The sequence below is a fragment of the Procambarus clarkii genome, chromosome 70 (assembly GCF_040958095.1).
Source record: "Procambarus clarkii isolate CNS0578487 chromosome 70, FALCON_Pclarkii_2.0, whole genome shotgun sequence".
NCBI classification, from domain to species: Eukaryota; Metazoa; Arthropoda; class Malacostraca; order Decapoda; family Cambaridae; genus Procambarus; species Procambarus clarkii.
In genome coordinates this window covers 5067862-5089879 of record NC_091219.1, presented here as the reverse complement: position 1 = coordinate 5089879, position 22018 = coordinate 5067862, and the positions used below count along the sequence as shown (strand labels likewise).

The window sequence follows — 22018 nt, the reverse complement described above, 5'->3', positions numbered from 1 at the left end:
TAAGATAGAGGAGACGGTAATAGTTGTTTAAGTCTTGTATAAAATTGGAAAGAAGTAGAGAATATGTAAGACTAAGTACAGATCTGAACTTACAGAGAATATGCTATGAACGGGGAAAGAACGCAAATTAACAGCTACATTTTAAATTTACGAGATTTGGATGAGATGGAGGAAGGTGGGAGGGGGTGAAAGATAATTAAACAGATTGGGGTTATGTGTATACTCGGATAAGAGATACGCTGGAGATGGACTTGATCGAATATATTTATGTCTGATGATCTAAGGCTAATGTCCAGATTAATTTTACTACGTTAGAAAATACGGTGATCTTAAATCACAGGGTGATTTAGTTGGAAAATAAAGAACTTGTACAAATGAACTAAGCTGGGGCACAAGAGTTGTAACTTGATAACTGAACTGGTTTTTATTTACTATGTCTGAAAATGTAGTTGGGTGATTTGGACTGAGAGTAATGAATTTACAAAAGTGAGCTTGGACAGAGGACAATAGCTAGAGTTTTATAATTGTTTTCATCATATTTACGGTGTCTGAAATACAGAGGGTAACAATTTAAGGGAAATTGGACTGTTATTAACGAAGACTTGAGGGTGGAAGAGGGTGGGGGACGAGAGATGGAGCTCAGTAACTGACTTGATCTTATTTACTAACTTTGAAGTATGTCTGCTTTTAATTTTAGGGAAATTGATGGGTTATTTACAAAGATACGAAAGAGAATTAAGGCGGGGACGAGAGCTGGAGCTCGATAACTGACTTGATTTTATTTACGGTGTCTGAAATACAGAGGGTAGAAATTTCAGGGGAATTGATCTGTTACTAACGAAGATACGAGAGAGAGCTAAGGCGGAGGACAAGAGCTGGAGCTTGGTAACTGTTTTGATCTTATTTACGGTGTCTGAAATACAGAGGCTAAAAATCTCAGGGAATTTGGACTGTTACTAATGATTTTGTACAAATGAACTAAGCTGGGGACAAGAGCTAGAGTTTGATAATTGTTTGCATTTACTAAACTATGTCTGAAATACAGAGGGTAGAAATTTCAGGGAAATTGGACTGATACTAACGAAGATACGAGAGAGAGCTAAGGCGGAGGACAAGAGCTGGAGCTTGGTAACTAATTACTGTATTGAACTACATTTGAAATATGATTATTTTTAAATTTTAGAGGGATTGGAATGATAGTATTCTTTATACGACAGGGGACTAAGGTGGGGAACGTGAGCTAGAACTTGCTTACTAACATGATTTATTTGTGTAAAACTGACTTGCTTAATGAAAAGGAGCAAACATACTGACTTGCTTAATGAAAAGGAGCAAACATACGATGTTGGAAAATAGTTGAACTGAATGAAAGGAGAGAGAGAGAGAGAGGAGGGACGGTCCAGATATTATGAAGATAAGATAAGATTAAGAGCCGACTGGCTGGCTGGGCGCAAAGTAAATAAAGGTGACGCGACAGATTGCGAGGTAAGGGGGGAGGGAGGGGGGTGTGATGTACGAGACTTGAAAACCCTGACTTACACAGGTGATTTTCTAAATTTATATGAATAACTAAGGCTTACATAGACGATTTTGTAAGTTGAAAACATGTAAAATATGTCCGTAGAGTTCTCCTGGAAGCCCTAAAGTGCTACACACGTTATTTGAATTTCTCCCATAAGGCTTTAACAAACTTCTAAGTCTCGGAAATTATTTTTCTCATAAGAAATCCTTACTTCTAAAATCTGCGACTGACAAAATTCACCTGAAGACCCCCAAGCGCTACACACGATTTTCTAAATTTACCTGAAACCCTTGGGGCGCACAGGGGATATTTGACCTGAAACCCTTGGGGCGCACAGGGGATATTCTAAATTTACCTGAAACCCTTGGGGCGCACAGACGATATTTGACCTGAAAAAAAATATCGTCTGTGTGGAGCCATCCCTACTACTTTGGTCTTGTCTCACACACCTTGTAGAGCCTTGGTCTTGTCTCACACACACCTTGTGAGAGCCTTGGTCTTATCTCACACACACACACACACACACCTTGTGAGAGCCTTGGTCTTGTCTCACACACACACCTTGTGAGAGCTTTGGTCTTGTCTCACACCTTGTGAGAGCCTTGGTCATGTCTCACACACCTTGTGAGAGCCTTGGTCTGGTCTCACACACACACACCTTGTGAGAGCCTTGGTCTTGTCTCACACACCTTGTGAGAGCCTTGGTCTTGTCTCACACACCTTGTGAGAGCCTTGGTCTTGTCTCACACACCTTGTGAGAGCCTTGGTCTTGTCTCCCACATACACACCTTGTGAGAGCCTTGGTCTTGTCTCACACACCTTGTAAGAGCCTTGGCCTTGTCTCACACACACACACACACCTTGTGAGAGCCTTGGTCTAGTCTCACACACACACACACCTTGTGAGAGCCTTGGTCTTGTCTCACACAGACACACACCTTGTGAGAGCCTTGGTCTTGTCTCACACACACACACACCTTGTGAGAGCCTTGGTCTTGTCTCACACACACACACCTTGTGAGAGCCTTGGTCTTGTCTCACACACACACACCTTGTGAGAGCCTTGGTCTTCGTCTCACACACACACACACCTTGTGAGAGCCTTGGTCATGTCTCACACACACACCCCTTGTGAGAGCCTTGGTCTTGTCTCACACACACACACCTTGTGAGAGCCTTGGTCTTGTCTCACACATACACACCTTGTGAGAGCCTTGGTCTTGTTTCACACACCTTGTAAGAGCCTTGGTCTTGTCTCACACACACACACACACCTTGTGAGAGCCTTGGTCTAGTCTCACACACACACACACCTTGTGAGAGCCTTGGTCTTATCTCACACACACACACACCTTGTGAGAGCCTTGGTCTTGTCTCACACACACACACACACCTTGTGAGAGCCTTGGTCTTGTCTCACACACACACACCTTGTGAGAGCCTTGGTCTTGTCTCACACACACACACACCTTGTGAGAGCCTTGGTCTTGTCTCACACACACACACCTTGTGAGAGCCTTGGTCTTGTCTCACACACACACACACCTTGTGAGAGCCTTGGTCTTGTCTCACACACCTTGTGAGAGCCTTGGTCTTGTCTCACACACCTTGTAAGAGCCTTGGTCTTGTCTCACACACACCTTGTGAGAGCCTTGGTCTTATCTCACACACACACACACACACACCTTGTGAGAGCCTTGGTCTTGTCTCACACACACACCTTGTGAGAGCTTTGGTCTTGTCTCACACCTTGTGAGAGCCTTGGTCATGTCTCACACACCTTGTGAGAGCCTTGGTCTGGTCTCACACACACACACCTTGTGAGAGCCTTGGTCTTGTCTCACACACCTTGTGAGAGCCTTGGTCTTGTCTCACACACCTTGTGAGAGCCTTGGTCTTGTCTCACACACCTTGTGAGAGCCTTGGTCTTGTCTCCCACATACACACCTTGTGAGAGCCTTGGTCTTGTCTCACACACCTTGTAAGAGCCTTGGCCTTGTCTCACACACACACACACACCTTGTGAGAGCCTTGGTCTAGTCTCACACACACACACACCTTGTGAGAGCCTTGGTCTTGTCTCACACAGACACACACCTTGTGAGAGCCTTGGTCTTGTCTCACACACACACACACCTTGTGAGAGCCTTGGTCTTGTCTCACACACACACACCTTGTGAGAGCCTTGGTCTTGTCTCACACACACACACCTTGTGAGAGCCTTGGTCTTCGTCTCACACACACACACACCTTGTGAGAGCCTTGGTCATGTCTCACACACACACCCCTTGTGAGAGCCTTGGTCTTGTCTCACACACACACACCTTGTGAGAGCCTTGGTCTTGTCTCACACATACACACCTTGTGAGAGCCTTGGTCTTGTTTCACACACCTTGTAAGAGCCTTGGTCTTGTCTCACACACACACACACACCTTGTGAGAGCCTTGGTCTAGTCTCACACACACACACACCTTGTGAGAGCCTTGGTCTTATCTCACACACACACACACCTTGTGAGAGCCTTGGTCTTGTCTCACACACACACACACACCTTGTGAGAGCCTTGGTCTTGTCTCACACACACACACCTTGTGAGAGCCTTGGTCTTGTCTCACACACACACACACCTTGTGAGAGCCTTGGTCTTGTCTCACACACACACACCTTGTGAGAGCCTTGGTCTTGTCTCACACACACACACACCTTGTGAGAGCCTTGGTCTTGTCTCACGCACACACACACCTTGTGAGAGCCTTGGTCTTGTCTTACACACACACACACCTTGTGAGAGCCTTGGTCTTGTCTCACACACACACACACCTTGTGAGAGCCTTGGTCTTGTCTCACACACACACACACCTTGTGAGAGCCTTGGTCTTGTCTCACACACACACCCCTTGTGAGAGCCTTGGTCTTCTCTCACACATACACACCTTGTGAGAGCCTTGGTCTTGTCTCACACACCTTGTAAGAGCCTTGGTCTTGTCTCACACAAACACACACACCTTGTGAGAGCCTTGGTCTAGTCTCACACACACACACACCTTGTGAGAGCCTTGGTCTTATCTCACACACACACACACCTTGTGAGAGCCTTGGTCTTGTCTCACACACACACACACCTTGTGAGAGCCTTGGTCTTGTCTCACACACACAGACCTTGTGAGAGCCTTGGTCTTGTCTCACACACACACACCTTGTGAGAGCCTTGGTCTTCGTCTCACACACACACACACCTTGTGAGAGCCTTGGTCTTGTCTCACACACACACACCTTGTGAGAGCCTTGGTCTTGTCTCACACACACACCTTGTGAGAGCCTTGGTCTTGTCTCACACATACACACCTTGTGAGAGTCTTGGTCTTGTCTCACACACCTTCTAAGGGCCTTGGTCTTGTCTCACACACACACACACACCTTGTGAGAGCCTTGGTCTTGTCTCACACACCTTGTAAGAGTCTTGGTCTTGTCTCACACACACCTTGTGAGAGCCTTGGTCTTATCTCACACACACACACCTTGTGAGAGCCTTGGTCTTGTCTCACACACACACCTTGTGAGAGCTTTGGTCTTGTCTCACACCTTGTGAGAGCCTTGGTCATGTCTCACACACCTTGTGAGAGCCTTGGTCTTGTCTCACACACACACACCTTGTGAGAGCCTTGGTCTTGTCTCACACACACACACCTTGTGAGAGCCTTGGTCTTGTCTCACACACCTTGTGAGAGCCTTGGTCTTGTCTCACACACCTTGTGAGAGCCTTGGTCTTGTCTCACACATACACACCTTGTGAGAGCCTTGGTCTTGTCTCACACACCTTGTAAGAGCCTTGGTCTTGTCTCACACACACACACACACCTTGTGAGAGCCTTGGTCTAGTCTCACACACACACACACACCTTGTGAGAGCCTTGGTCTTGTCTCACACAGACACACACCTTGTGAGAGCCTTGGTCTTGTCTCACACACACACACACCTTGTGAGAGCCTTGGTCTTGTCTCACACACACACACCTTGTGAGAGCCTTGGTCTTGTCTCACACACACACACCTTGTGAGAGCCTTGGTCTTCGTCTCACACACACACACACCTTGTGAGAGCCTTGGTCATGTCTCACACACACACACCTTGTGAGAGCCTTGGTCTTGTCTCACACACACACACCTTGTGAGAGCCTTGGTCTTGTCTCACACATACACACCTTGTGAGAGCCTTGGTCTTGTTTCACACACCTTGTAAGAGCCTTGGTCTTGTCTCACACACACACACACGCCTTGTGAGAGCCTTGGTCTTGTCTCACACACACACACACACCTTGTGAGAGCCTTGGTCTTGTCTCACACACCTTGTGAGAGCCTTGGTCTTATCTCACGCACACCTTGTGAGAGCCTTGGTCTTATCTCACACACACAAGTAGTATAATCTGAGCCAGATAGGCCCACTTAACAAACAATGGGGGGTACTTATCATACAATGGAATCAGAGGCGGGGAGCCAGATAGGCCCACTTATCGGACAAAAGGAATCAGAAGCGGGGTGACAGATAGACCCACCTCAAATTGTAGTCTACGGTGTGCCCCACCACATTTCACTTACACTGTGTCATCTCCGTTTAAACACTACACTCATTATAAATATATAGGACTAATTAAGGATATATATATATTCGAACAAGTCTGAATGGCCCCTCCCTTATATGGGAGTATTTAAGGAGTATTAAATTATAAATCCTCCCCCTCCCCCAAAGGTTAAAAAAAAACATCAAATAATTTATTAAATGCTTTATTAGGTAAAAACTACAAAATGTATAAGTAATTATGTTAGTTAATAATTGTAGTTTACAGAGTGCTCTTGCCATATTTCACTTACTACAGCTCTACCCCTCCCCTCCCTATCCCACACCCCCATCCTCGTCTGAGTAGAATTGTGACGATTCCTCATCAGTGAAGAGTCGGGGAAGGTCTTGAGCCCCATCCCCCCCCTCTCTTGGGGGGGTGGGGTGAGTTGGGTGGACACCTTTTGGCTGAGTTTCCTCCTCTCTCTCATCGGAAGTGTTCTGGAAAAAGATGGGGGAAATAATTTATAGTGATTAAAGGTTTTTTATATAATTATATATTTTATTAGAAAAATATTATATTTTTCTCTAAGAACAACTAGTACATACCTCTCCCCCTGCAGGAGCGGCCTTGTGTCCTCTACAGCAGGCGTCGTCAATTAGACTACGTAACAGCATCTTGTTTGGGGCAGACCCCCCACGTAGAATTACTACTCTACAAATGTGGACGGGTCCCAAGAACTGCACTGGAGAAAAACATAAGAGGTGAAATAGAGGATATACAAACTTTTTTTATTGAGGGAAATAAAACATAAAATAAATCTATTAGCAGAAAGATAGGGTAATACTAACCAGGTCCTTCAAGGACTTCAATCTTCCCCGCAGGTGTTTTTTGAGAGACACCTCCCATTTCGTAGGAGGAAGACAGTCTTCTGAGGGGGTGGGTGGGGGAGAGGGGTTTTTATAGGAGGCTACACCCCTTGTTAGGTAGGTTGCCTAGCTAACAAAAATATTCTCTACACCACCTATAAGAACCAACCCCTATACCTCTACAAAATGTCCTAACACAATGATGTTTCATAGGAAAATATCGTCTTGCATAAGCAAGGGCTCGTTTATCATTTAATTTTAAAGTAATGCTTGAAAATACATTATGTAAGTAGTGTACTGTTGAAGGCAACCCGAGGTGGCTCACCCTATGAACGAACATGACGCAATACAGTCCACAGGCGAGAGTAAAATCACTCTGGAGTCTGTAGCGCATTCCAAACAACTTTCTTATTTTGTTAGTTTTAATAAATCCTTGAAAATGACGTCCGTAAGTAACTGGCGATATTGCATAACTATCAAAAAAAAACATCCGATGATTAACTTTATCAACATAAATTCCTACCCAATGTCCCATAGTGATTCTGCTATTTGAAGGTAAAATATTAGTTATGAAAACAATAGGTTTTCTTGAAGATATATTTAAATGTTCTATCTCATCAGCATTATAACAACCTAGGTAGAGTGTTCGATCCCCTAGATTATTTTTTAAATTAATATTTATATCATAACAATTCATTATGTTTTTTTACGCTCGCACGTCACACAGAACAGTTCTCCGCCCATCGATGGATAGTACCCCGGTCGTTTCCCCAAACAGTAAAACCAGCCTGTTATATGTAACACCGCCACCAAATTCAAGCTCCATACGCAAGTTGCCAGATTTCTCCACAGGGAGGGAATCTTTTGTTTGAATGGTGGTTAAGTCAAAGGCGAATATTGATCTTCCCTTATTAAAAGAGTCACAGGCCAGTAGTGAATCACGCTCTAAGCCTAATGTCTTCAAAGTTTCATAATAAAGGCGGGAATAATGGTTATCGAAATCGCCACCAATTCGGTAAATTGCATTATTGTTCAAATACATAGCAATACTTTTCAGCTTTGCATTTTCAAAATATAATCCATTACCTTGGTGAAGACCGGCGAAATAATTCATTGGAACGATTATCATGTATATCTTGTGTGGAATTACTTGCGCCCATGGTTGATCAATTAAGAGACTAGTTTGATTCCCTGCTAGAACATATGTTTTAGAAATGGTTCTATTGAAAGTATAGGTTATGGGGTCGGGGGATGCTAACAGTGAGCTGTTTAAGGCCAGGTAAGCACTTGGGTAGGGGAACACCCGCGTCACCCATAACTTAGCATAATCCATATGCAGGCGATACTTAGAGCCATCGTCCACGCTTGTATTTAGGACCCAGGCATGGGTGGAGAGCTCCAATCTTAGTCGCATATCTATATTATCTAATATGTATTGGTCTAGGGATGATATATCCAATAGGAGGGGGAAACACATCGACAAACCTTTACTTTTTAAATCACCCATAAATTTTTTATCCTTGGCGGTTGCTCCAGTAAAATAAGTATTTGTAAACTCATTAGTGATTATACCGTCGTCATCTCTCCAGTCCCTACGAAAGCCTCCAATTCTCCCCAAGGAAGACATTTTTGATGGAGGCATGGAGGTAATTAATTTAATAAACGACCAATAATTAAAATTAGTATTTGTTTCAACTACCTGCTCTCCTAAAAACACCTGAACACCTTTAAACATGGTATTTGACAACCCATTCACAAATTCCACATGGTCATCCTCTTCCAATTTTGTGGTATCGTCATCTTTCATTAAAGATACCTTAAAATCTATAACAATATTAGCTAGATCTAAGAAGGCGCCCTGGGTTCCAGGGATGCGGAATTCTAAGTAATTATCCCGCAAACGTTGATTAATGGGGAGGTTGACAGGTAGAACGTCTATTTGCTGCGTAGAGGCAATTGAACTCTCCACATTACGTATTCTGTTACTTCTAGGAAATTGGTCAATAATACTGGAACTATAATATTCTAGTGGTATTTTCACCCCAGCTCCGCTAGGCTCTCCCATGATCCCTCCGAAAGTTGAAGTATGACTGCTTACGTTAGCGAAAACACATCATTTTTATACCCAAGGCCTCGTTTACATTTTTTATTTTTATTTTTTCGCCTAGAGAGTCTTTTAATTTTACCTCCCATTACCAATTTCTTTCCCACACTCTTAAGAGCATCAATACCGTGAGTTCTCAGAGCACTTTTTACATCCCGTTTACCACTGCTTAAATCACCAAGGACATTTTTCCCAAAATCGATGGCGCTAGGTGTTACAGCTTTCATGAAAAATGGTATGGCCCGTCGAGCAATACCAGCCAAGGTCCCAAAGAAACCTCCACCAGATCTGAGATAAGGCGCTTGGAATGTGCGTATGTCATTCATCGCCCCCCCTCTCATCCCATGTCTCCTAGGGGGAGGTGCGAATATCTCCCCGAACTCCCCCTGGGAGGGTGGGTGGAACGGTATTCGCATTCTGAGGTCTCTTCCTATAATAACCTAAGTCGAGGCTAAACACTTCTTTATATATATGTTGCTATACCTTAGGGCGGATATGTAAGACCGCCGTAACCGACCTCCCATCTTCAAAACTAACCATTCGACCAAACTGATCTGTTATTTTAATGCTTACTTTCTCCAACGTGTTAGTGTTTAATGTTTTGTACACTAGAGGGTGAGCCCCTCTAGAATATGAGTCATGATAATTGATTGCATCTAAGATATTTACAATCTGCCCTCCGTATCGTTCAGGCTCGATGACGTCACTATAAATGAGTAAATAGTCACAACCCCCGTCAATGTCTGGGGGCGATAAGGCCACAGTCTTGGAGGCTGACGTAATGTCATCTGTTTTTGCTCGATAAATGGTGTATTTGCGACTGCTGTCAAAACCAAGTACATTAGCTATTCTGTGTTTAAATTGAAAGCTGAGAGAATTTAATGAGCCAGTACTTCCACTGTTAAGAGTTGAAGCTAGTAATACCCTCTCTACAGATTGGTCATAGGTGAGGATTGGTTCTTTATCTGAGAAGTATATTTTGAAATCATCCCTAAAGCTAAGCTGCATGTCGGTTGTTATTTGTCGACTAACCACGTCTGTAATGAATTTGATGTTTCTTGATAATATGTTGGTTTTTGGGTGGAAGGTGTATATGAGGTGTTCTGGACTCTTAGAAAGAGTTCCACGTTTAAAAGTGGCATAGATATCTATACCAGAGTCCTCCTCATCTTTGATGATGGCATTAATTCGCCTGGGGAGGAGTATGTTGACTAAAGCCACTTCATGTTTAATGGAAGGGTTTAAATGTAGTGTTGGGATGGTGTTTGTAAATGCTGAACTCGTGTTGTTGTAAATATCTCCTTGATCGAGACTGGTAAGATATATGTAATGTTCTTCCCCCATTGTCCCGTTATGTACTGAAAGGCCAATATACAGGGGATGGGTTTTTGTAAGAAGGGAGAAAATAAACAACATAACTTATATTTTATTTTATTAAACTACAACAGGTGAAGATTCCCACACATTTTTTAAGAATAGTGATTAACCACTCCCCCCTCGCTACTACTACTGCTGGCTGCTGCTACCTCCACTGCTGCTTCCGCCGGGGCTACTGTAGCTGCCACTACCTCATCTTCTTTACTGGAGTGGTGGTTACAGCTTTCGTTGTTTTTTCGGGGGGGAGGATAACAGGAATATTTCCTGCGACTCTCCATCGAGGATGGAGTCGATACGGCGATTCGCCCCCGTTTCAAAGTCGAGGAGTGGCTCAATCCTCCGTTTAACTGAGGTTGACGTTGTAGGGGGCGGTGGAGAGGTGGCGGTGGAGGTGGAGCCGTATTCCTGAGAGTGTTTCTTCTTCCTGGGTGTGGCTGGTGGTGCTGGAGGAGTAGAACGAGAAGAGGTTCTTGGTGTGGTACCACCCTCTCCCACCACGGCGTCGAGCATTATAGTAAGATTATCAGCACTTGGGTCGTCGAACGGGAGGGGTGCCACTGATGGGGTAACAGCGGCAGGTCGTTTGAGGATGACTAACTCTTTGTTGACTTTGGCGAGTTCTTGATGAAGAGACAGCAGCATGGGTCCAATGTCCTTGTGCCAGTTGACCATACCGTCGCGGGAAGCCCCTAAGCCGTAGGGTACCACTAGTCGAGTCATGGTTGGGGTTGCCGCCATTAAATTGCCCACCTTTGTTAGGCTCATCTTGAGCCAGTACCTGCGGTTCTTGGCGGTATCCAGGGTGACGTTAGTGACGTAGTGAGTGTCGGCGGAAGTCTGCACTTGTTCCTGGGCTATTGGGTTTGACTCGAAGGGGGCTCCTGCCCCGAATGCAGAAATCAACCCCACAAAAGTGGGCCTGAAGTAAAGGACGGGCTCCTCTATGAGATCTTGTCCGTCGGAGGGGAGAGGGGCTATCTTCACAACAATGTCCCCCGGGGTAGACCGACAACGAATTATTGCCCTATTGGCATTACCCAGTCCTTCACGTTCCACACGGGCGTAGGAGAACGTCTTCCAGATGACGGAAGCCAGTCCATAGGGTCGCACAACAGCAGCTGCCAGGTCGTAGATTATGACGTCCCCCACCCCAAAGGCGTGGGAGTCAGTGATATCGTCGCTGACGGTCTTGATACAAGCCAGAGACATGGTGAGAGGGCGGGTGCTGGGGAGCTCGTCGTCGTCAACTGTAGTATAGTGTTCCAGGAGCGGCGGTGGGCGACCTTTAAATACACCTGTGACCCACCTGGGGGGAGAGGGGTGAAGGGGTGTGGGGTAGAGATCACCTTATGTGCCCATAGACACTCCGCCCAGACTCAAAGGCTGTAATCATATCACGATGTTGGAAGGTTAATTTTTCCATCTGCCAAATCTCTGTCTGGATCTCCTGAGATGAATACTCCTCATACCTTTTCACCGTTTCTCCAAATGACTTAAAAAACCGTTCTGGGGGAGCACTCAACACAAGACGGTCATAACAATCCCATAAGGCATATATCAATCTACTTTTGTGTTCGACAAACTTGTAGTAACGTTGAGTAGCAACCAAACGCTTCAATAGGGGAGATTTTTCTCCCTCCTCTACTGCCGCAGGGGGGGTAGAAGCTCTCTCCATGGTGGATACACAACTGAATATAAAGTCGTTTAAGATGTGCTTCATATAGGTTTTTTTCAATACGGTTCCCAATGGGGCCTCCTATGGATACCCCTACCCCCTTTTAACTGTGATCTGGCGCGAGAATTACGTATAAAGGATGGGTCTACACCAGCCACCTTCAGTAAAATCCTTACATCTGCCTTGTCACCCGTCCTAAATTGCCCCTTAGTAAAGGCTATAGTTTTAATTATATCTAAAATATTTAAATTTTGCACAGGCTTTAATAAATTCCCGCGACTATCCCATACCACCTGTTGACTGTTTTGTTCAAACATGTTAAATAATGTTTTGACGTGGGGAATTTCCCCTATTTTAAAATACACATTTATTAAGTTGTCCAGACTTGGGTTTTGGGGTGTGGTGGTGGTGGCTTTGTAGCGAGAGGGCCCAGCAACAGCTACCCGCATCTCAGGCGGTAGAATGGAATGTATCCTTTTTTTTATTTGTTTTTTTAAAGGGCGACGGTCGCACCTGTCCCGTGTTTTTTGTTGAAAGAAGCCCGCGGCGGCGGGCACCTGCGCGGCGGCCGGCGCTGCGGGGGGGCGGGCAATATCTTTTAAAGGTTGTCTGACCAGTCCCCCCTGTCTGGTAGGGCTATATCGTTCAAAGGAGCTACCGTGGCAACACCGTCCACAAGTTGTTGTTGCTGGAGGGGGTGTGGGGGGAGTGTCCACTCCCCCCACGCCATCATCACCACCGCTAGAGTCACAGCCAAGGTGCTTACAGCCGCCACCAACATTATTAGCCGAATTGTCCCATTTGCTTTCGTTTTTTAAAGAGAAGGACTTATTTCCACCTCTACCACTGGTGGAAGAGGGTGGAGCCACCTCATTAAGAGGCGATGGAGTACTCTCGTTTTTATTAAATAAATATTTTTCGGCAACGAGTCGTGGTACTAGGCAATATTCTTTCACCATTTTTTTCTCTTCTTACGTAATTACTTAATTAGAGAGGAAATTAACGATACAGCCAAAGGTAACAGAGCTGCCAATATAGCACCACCTCTCCTAGAGGTTAAAATGATTTTCTTTTTGTACAATGGAGTTTTCTTACGCGCCACAGAACGAATGTCTTTCTGATACCTCTGTAGTCCATTAATTATCTGAGGTTGAACTGGGATGTTTCGTTTCAGAAAATTGGCAAAAATTTCACAAATTGATTCAATTTCCTGTCGTTTTAAAGCCTTGATTAGTTTATTCCGCTTCTTGGGTGATAAATTGTTTAATAAAAATAACAGTTGATGGTGTTTCTCTACGAGAGAGTCCTGATGAACTGTCATTTTTTTTTCAAAATTTGACGATGTCTTGAGCTTTAATCCAGCAATTGCTGGAATCTGGGTACCCTCTCCACTTGACGAAATATTCTCTGTGTCCTTTCGATGTCTTCCTAGACTGTAATATCGTTATGGGGAAATAGTCTGGAAGCGTTGTTGAAATCAATTCTTGCTCATAAAACATACCACTGATCGGCTCGTTGGTTAAATCTTTGATTTTATAGGTTGGAATTGGTTGTGTTCTATCGATATGAGACACTTGAAATATTTCTTCTGTATTTTGGGGCCAAAAGCCCTTGTGAAATGTATTCCTTCGCTTCGCTAGTCGTACATACTGCCCAACCTGCAGTTGTGGACTGATGGAAGTTATGGGGTGGCCATTGTTTAAATACATGACCTTAAACTGTCTTCGTATATCTTCAATGTTTTGCAACTTATGGATGGCATGTGGAGTATTTTTTAGTATTCTGTGGAAAGTGTGGTTGTATACATTCACAACTTTTGGAAGGATGTGAATGTATTGTAAAGAATTAGCCTGGGTCATATAATGATACAGTTTATGTTTTAAAGTTTTGATGGCCCGCTCCACTATACTAGATTTCATTTCCGAAAATACACTATATAACTTAATATTTTTCTTATTCAGATAATTCTGAACAGTCCTGTTGTAAAATTCTCTACCTCGGTCGGTGAATATTCGTCTTACCCCGTGAAACTGAGAGGTTTCCTCTAACACCTTCTTTAGGGCAGCTACCACATCCGTTGAATTTTTTGTTTTTAAAGTTTGAGTCTGCATTAGGCGAGAATAAACATCGACACAAATCAAAATATATTTTACACCACTATTGTATTTTTGTAAACTACAAAAGTCTCCCAAATCACAGGCAATTATGGTGCGGGGTTTAGGAGCTAATATTTTTCGCCGAGGAAATCTAACTAAATTTCTTCAGTGTAATGTGTAAGATCGTTCCCCACGGAGAAATTCCCTCACATCTGCAATACTGATGCTGGTGTCTTTAAGTCTGGCAGCCTTATACAATTTTTGAATTGATCCTGTGAAACCACCCGGGGTAGAAATGTCATTGTAGATGGAGGTAAGAATTGACCGTTTCTGCGTCGTTAAAGGCATTTTTTTTTTTTTGTTTTGTTCACATATGATAAACAATTTCACACTGGTCTTCATTGACAACCCCCGTTCGTAGTTGTAATGTCTCAGGAACTGTCAGATCAACCAATAAATAGCCATACTCTCTCTGGGATATTGCCCGTCGGTATATTTCGACGAAATTATTAATAGTTTTCCGCCCATATAACTGTCCACTTAAAATTTCAAGTTGGGTTATGTCTCTCTGCTTCATTAATATATAATGGGTACAATTCAGAGTTATTGTCCTAGCATATTTCCCCTGGGGAAACAAATTTTGACTAATTAGAATTACAGAAATATTATCGTGTCTGCCTCGGGTGAAGATATTGGCTATAATTGGACTCTGAATGGCTTCCAGGTATAAGTCATCAATTATATACAAAACTGACTCATTTGAAAAAGGATTCTTATACTCTAAAGGGTTAATCAGCCCTTGGGAGAGAGTAACCTTTTTTTTGCAAAATAGGGTTCTTTGAAATAGGATGATCAGTATTATTTGCAGTTGACACTATAATTTTTGAGAATTTCCCGTGGTATTTAACACATAAATTTACCACCAGGCTAGTTTTCCCAGAATTGCTAAATCCAGCTACAAATATTCTCGCCGGTTGATGAAAAATATTAAGTTGGTCGTCTGTGGCAGTAGTACACTCCTCCATATTTTCCTCATAAATGATCCAATTACCTGTGGGACAGCCACTTATACGAATAAATAAATAAATAAGGGCTTACCTCCACCACAGGTTCTCCTGTGAACTCCACTAGATTGAACACACACAGCTTCCCCACAGCGGAGGCAGCAATAAGTTGTATGCACGAATTGTGGTGATGAGCTCACAGGAGAACCTGTGGTGGAGGTAAGCCCTTATTTATTTATTTATTCGTATTTATTTCAAATGAGAAATATTGAGATGGTTTCCCCTATCTTCATGGGGGTGTGGGGGCTGTGTGAGTGAGAGTGTGTATATTTATGAGTTATTTCCTTGTTAGGAGGTAAACATCACCGGCTACCGGAGAGAGTGGTTTTGTATGCCTCATATGTGGTAGCGTCACCTCGAAGCCTCACCCCACTTTCACCTGCAGCAGTTGTGGGGTCACTTTGTGTGAGCACTTGACCTCTGAACATCTACAATCATGTCCCCAAGGTGAGTGAATAAACCCTCTCTCCAGTTTTATTATCTTAAGAAGCTTTCTTGAGGCGTTATGTCATGGGGTTTAGTAGAGTGTGATGGGTGTTGCCTTTTATTATTAATATTATTATTATTGTTATTATTATTATTATTATTATTATAATTATTATAATTATTATAATTATTTTTCAGGGGTGCTTCAGAGGCAGGTAAAGACATCTCAGGGGCAGGTAGGAGAGGAACTTCACCCCAAAGCCCAACGTAACAATAGCCCCTTAGGTGGTGGCGGGGGTAGACAGCCCTTTGAAAATGGGGGGGAGGAAGAGATGAGTGATGATGGTGATGGTGATGATGATGGTGGTGGTGGTGGTGGTGACATCCCTCAGGCAGGTCCTAGTGGTCTTAGACCCCATGACAACAATCGAGATAGAGATGGAAATTCCTCAGAAGGTGAGGATGTTATAGACATCCCCACTTAATTAATAGGGTGGGGGCCCTGGGCGATCTCTTTACTAGAATGGAATATTCCACCCCCCCAGCCTTTGCCACAGATCCTGTAGGTCTTCTAAGCAACTTTAGAGAACTATTCTCTAACGAAATAGAGAATTACATGAATTCTCTGGGGGGTCATGGCAATTTTACTTCATCATTCAAAATCCTCCTTGAAGTGAAGGTTACACTTTTAAAGCAACGTCTCACAGAAGATGATGACTATAGGGAACACTTCATAACGACACCTGCTAGGCTGGTAACTCTTGAGGAGGTGGGTGATCTTATTGATAGTTGGGTGGGTTATATGATTACACGTCTGGAGGATCTCCTTTCAGAAACAGAGGGGAGTGGTTTTATATTATTTAATGTTGATTTCCTCAAAATCGTTATCTGTAATGGTAGTGTAAGGTCAGTTTTGGGGGATTATGTCCCTTATCCCCCCTTTTTAAGGGGCCGACACGAGGTCTTCAACCCAAACCCAAATGGTAACAATGGAACATGCATTATTCAATGCATTGCCGCTTATCGGGCGTCACAACAAGGATGGAAATGGAAACGTATAGGAAGACTTGTAGAGTCTCACTCTAGGGTTAGGAAAATGGTCAAATACGAGCAATTATCTTTCCCTCTCTCATGGGAGGATTTCTCTAAATTGGAAAATAGGAATAAACTCTCCATTTTTTTGTATTCAATTCACAAACATACAGACGGTGCCTATCACGTCTCTCTTTGTCGTCGTGGTAGCAGACAGTACTCAGACATAGTTCCATTATTATTATTGGGGGAGTCTCATGTAAGTCTTATTAAAGACTTAAATAAATTTTTACGGAACTTTACCCGCAGCCACAGGCGAAAGACAGTCTTCTGTAGAAGCTGTCTTTCTGAATATCAAAATTCTAGTGAGCTGTCTCACCATTCTGTTTCCTGCGACATCACGCAGAAAATGATTTATCCCCAGGAGGGGGACACCCTTCATTTTAAAAATACAGGGAAAGGTTACCCCCCTTCCCATGTAGCTTATTTCGATTTCGAGAGTGTCCTAAGCACTGAGGATTGTCTAGGTTCTGTTACAGCCATACATAGGCCTATAGCATACAGCTATATAATTGTTGATAGGAACCACTCCGTCATTGATAAATTTACTTATTTTGGGGGGGACAGCGTCACTCATTTCATGGAGCGAGTTGCCACCAAATGGGAAATAATCAGATCCACCCTACCCAAATATGAAATAGACATGTCTCTTGAGGATATGGTTCATTTTAGGAGACAGACTCACTGTCAGTTTTGTGAGGCGGTATTTACACCCACCAATTTCAAGGTTCAACATCATGATCACCTTAGGAAAAAACTCAATTATATTGGAGCTCTATGTAATTACTGCAACCTCCGCCACAAGAATGCTCTAGAGAGTTTAGTCCTAATTGCCCACAATATGTCTTATGACATGGGCTTAATTTTGAGGGAGTTTGCCATGGGTTCAAATATTAAGAGCAATATCCTCATGAGGCAGGGGACTAAATATCTTAAGGTAGAAATAGGCAACCTTAAATTTCTTGATTCACTGGCTTTTATTACGGGCGGTCTTTCGTCCCTAGCAAAAACCCACATTGATTCAGGCAGTCCCTTAACATTCACTCACTCAATGATAGAAGGTTTACCCGAAGAGAGTCACCACCTACTCTTAAAGGGTAAGCAGTTTTTCCCTTATGAATATGCCACAAAAATCAGCTGCTTTAATGATGCAACACTCCCCCCTATTGAAATGTTTTACAGCTCCCTAAACAAATCATCCATCACTTTGGAAGAATATAGACATTCTAAATTAGTATGGGAGGCTACGGGATGTGAGTCATTAAAGGATTATCTCCTTGTTTATTTAAGGTGTGATGTCGGTTTACTGGCTGACATTTTTACTCACCATAGAGTAATTCTAAATGATATATTTTCCTTAGAGATGACTCACTACTGTAGCCTTCCAGGCTACTCCTATGATTGCTTCTTGAAAAGTAGCAAAATATCGTTGGAGTTAAGTGCAGATGTGACGTTGCACAATCTCATATCACAAAACATACGAGGGGGTTTTACAACTGCAGTTAGGAGTTATGCCAGAGCTAACAATCGCTATGTCAACCCATCTTTTAACCCCCAGGAGGATAGGTCTTCTTTCTTACTATACCTTGACTTCAACTCCCTTTACGGGAGTTGTATGACTAAGAAATTACCCTATGGTGGTCTAAGAAGGTTGTCATCTGATGAGATGAACTCCTTCATTAGCGAAGGGAAGATAATGACAGAACAGCCATTCTCTTCTAACAAAGGGTACTGGCTATTAATTGACACCAAACATGTGAGACCTGAAATAGCTAGACTAACAGACGATCTACCCCTTTGTTTACACCATAGGGGAATAAGTATGGAGGATATCTCACCATTTAGTAGGGGACTTCTGGAAACAAACAACATCACACACCTCCCCCAAAAAAAAAACAAGTTGGTAGGGGATCATCTCCCAAAGAAACATTATTTCATATCTCTACACCTCTTACAGTTATTTATTGAGATAGGTCTTGAAGTAGGGGCTATTCATGCCATTTATGAGTTCCACCAGTCTGATTTTATGGCAGAATTTGTTAACACCAACGTTAACAATAGAAATGCTTCCACCAGTAACGATAGGAAAACACTCTTCAAATTACTGACGAACAGTGTTTTTGGTAAAACACTACTGAACCCAGCCCGTTATGCCATTGACACCAAACTAGTGACTTCAGCTAGGGTCTTTTTACGAGAGGTGAAGAATCCTCGCTTTAAACGTATGGTGCATTTAGGTGACAATAAATTATTGTCTGTCAGTTCCAGACCATTCATTAAAATTACTCATCCTAATTACATTGGGTTCCAGATTCTTGAGCTAGCAAAATACAGTTTGTACCATTTTTGGTACAGGGTACTTAAGAACCACTATTCAGATAGGGCAGCACTGATATACAGCGATACAGACAGTTTCATCTTCAGTTTAATGACTGAAGATGTCTTTAACGAGATGGGGAAAGAACCCCTTAGATCATGGATCGATACCAGTAACTTCCCTGAAACTCACCCCTTGTATGATCCTTCTAAAAAGGGTGTTTTAGGTCTTTTAAAGTCAGAGGTTTCAGATAGACACATCCTTGAAGTTGTAGCTCTCAAGCCCAAAATGTATAGTTTGCTGTTGCACAACAATTCAAATTCCATTACCGCTAAGGGTATCCCCCGCGCTGTGCAAAGATCTTTAACTCATAGCCATTTTAAAGAAACCCTTCACAACAATTCAGTAGTAAATACTTTTCAATACTACCAAATTAGGAATTTAGGAGGGCAAATGGTCACCACCCATAATACTAAGAGGGGTTTAAGTGCATTTGATGATAAACGCTATTACCTAAATAAATACAAAAGCCTAGGCTATGGCCATCCAGACATACCACCTGACCCCCACCCATCCACCTCAACCCAAGGGGTGACCGCTGGAAGTGAAAGTGATGACGTCATCGAGCCACACGGTGAGGAAGGGCGACACCCTTCCAGTGAGAGTGAACGCTATGACGACAGTAGCCCCCTAGGAGAGGAAGTAGAACCACAACACCTCTTTCTCCCTCTGGATGATGACTCATCGTCATCATCACCCCAGGAGGGGGGGGGGGGGAAGACCCCACAACAGACCTGTGGGCACGGAGGAGGGGTCTAGTTAGACAATATTATGGGGGGGAATTAGATTACGACTACGTTTAAGCCACTATGTACTTTTGTTAATATATTGTATAAAACAAGTGTTATTTCTTTTCACCCACTTTTATTTTGAGTATATATATATCCTATATAGCTCCGGTCATATATGCACATAGTCCTGGAGGGGCCATTCAGACTTGTTAGAATATATATATATATATCCTTAATTAGTCCTATATTTATATAATGATTGTAGTGTTTAAACGGAGATACTCAGTGTAAGTGAAATGTGGTGGGCACACCGTAGACTACAATTTGAGGTGGGTCTATCTGTCACCCCGCCTCTGATTCCTTTGTCCGATAAGTGGGCCTATCTGGCTCCCCGCCTCTGATTCCATTGTCTGATAAGTACCCCCCATTGTTTGTTAAGTGTGCCTATCTGGCTCTAATCATACTACTCACACACACACCTTGTGAGAGCCTTGGTCTTGTCTCACACACACACCTTGTGAGAGCTTTGGTCTTGTCTCACACACACCTTGTGAGAGCCTTGGTCATGTCTCACACACCTTGTGAGAGCCTTGGTCTTGTCTCACACACACACACACACCTTGTGAGAGCCTTGGTCTTGTCTCACACACACACACCTTGTGAGAGCCTTGGTCTTGTCTCACATACCTTGTGAGAGCCTTGGTCTTATCTCACACACACACACATACCTTGTGAGAGCCATGGTCTTGTCTCACACACACACACCTTGTGAGAGCCTTGGTCTTGTCTCACACACACACACACACCTTGTGAGAGCCTTGGTCTTGTCTCACACACACACACCTTGTGAGAGCCATGGTCTTGTCTCACACACACACACACCTTGTGAGAGCCTTGGTCTTGTCTCACACACCTTGTGAGAGCCTTGGTCTTGTCACACACACACACATTGTGAGAGCCTTGGTCTTGTCTCACACACACACACACACACACACACACAAACACACCTTGTGAGAGCCTTGGTCTTGTCTCACACACACACACACACACACCTTGTGAGAGCCTCGGTCTTGTCTCACACACCTTGTGAGAGCCTTGGTCTCGTCTCACACACCTTGTGAGAGCCTTGGTCTTGTCTCACACACACATCCCTTGTGAGAGCCTTGGTCTTGTCTCACACATACACACCTTGTGAGAGCCTTGGTCTTGTCTCACACACACATCCCTTGTGAGAGCCTTGGTCTTGTCTCACACATACACACCTTGTGAGAGCCTTGGTCTTGTCTCACACACCTTGTAAGAGCCTTGGTCTTGTCTCACACACACACACACACCTTGTGAGAGCCTTGGTCTAGTCTCACACACACACACACCTTGTGAGAACCTTGGTCTTGTCTCACACATACACACCTTGTGAGAGCCTTGGTCTTGTCTCACAGACCTTGTAAGAGCCTTGGTCTTATCTCACACACACACACACCTTGTGAGAGCCTTGGTCTTATCTCACACACACACACACCTTGTGAGAGCCTTGGTCTTGTCTCACACACACACCTTGTGAGAGCTTTGGTCTTGTCTCACACACACACCTTGTGAGAGCCTTGGTCATGTCTCACACACCTTGTGAGAGCCTTGGTCTTGTCACACACACACACACACCTTGTGAGAGCCTTGGTCTTGTCTCACACACACACACCTTGTGAGAGCCTTGGTCTTGTCTCACACACCTTGTGAGAGCCTTGGTCTTGTCTCTCTCACACACACACCTTGTGAGAGCCATGGTCTTGTCTCACACACACACACCTTGTGAGAGCCTTGGTCTTGTCTCACACACACAACCACCTTGTGAGAGCCTTGGTCTTGTCAAAAACACCTTGTGAGAGCCTTGGTCTTGTCACACACACACACATTGTGAGAGCCTTGGTCTTGTCTCACACACACACACACACCTTGTGATATCCTTGGTCTTGTCACACACACACACACACACACCTTGTGAGAGCCTCGGTCTTGTCTCACACACCTTGTGAGAGCCTTGGTCTCGTCTCACACACTTTGTGAGAGCCTTGGTCTTGTCTCTCTCACACACACACACCTTGTGAGAGCCTTGGTCTTGTCTCTCTCTCAC

At 43.8% G+C, this 22018-nt stretch overlaps 2 long non-coding RNA genes across 2 annotated transcripts; one reads left to right on the top strand and one right to left on the bottom strand.

Moving 5' to 3' along the window:
- Nucleotides 1-6476: 6476 nt before the first annotated feature.
- Nucleotides 6477-7006, bottom strand: LOC138356157 (uncharacterized). The gene is made up of 3 exons (XR_011224225.1): nt 6931-7006; nt 6688-6824; nt 6477-6579 (listed from the first exon to the last, which is right to left on the bottom strand). It is a non-coding gene; the product is annotated as an uncharacterized lncRNA (long non-coding RNA).
- An 8571-nt stretch (nt 7007-15577) lies between these two features.
- LOC138356156 (uncharacterized) lies at nt 15578-19862 on the top strand. The gene is made up of 3 exons (XR_011224224.1): nt 15578-15711; nt 15889-15905; nt 19689-19862. It is a non-coding gene; the product is annotated as an uncharacterized lncRNA (long non-coding RNA).
- Nucleotides 19863-22018: the final 2156 nt, after the last annotated feature.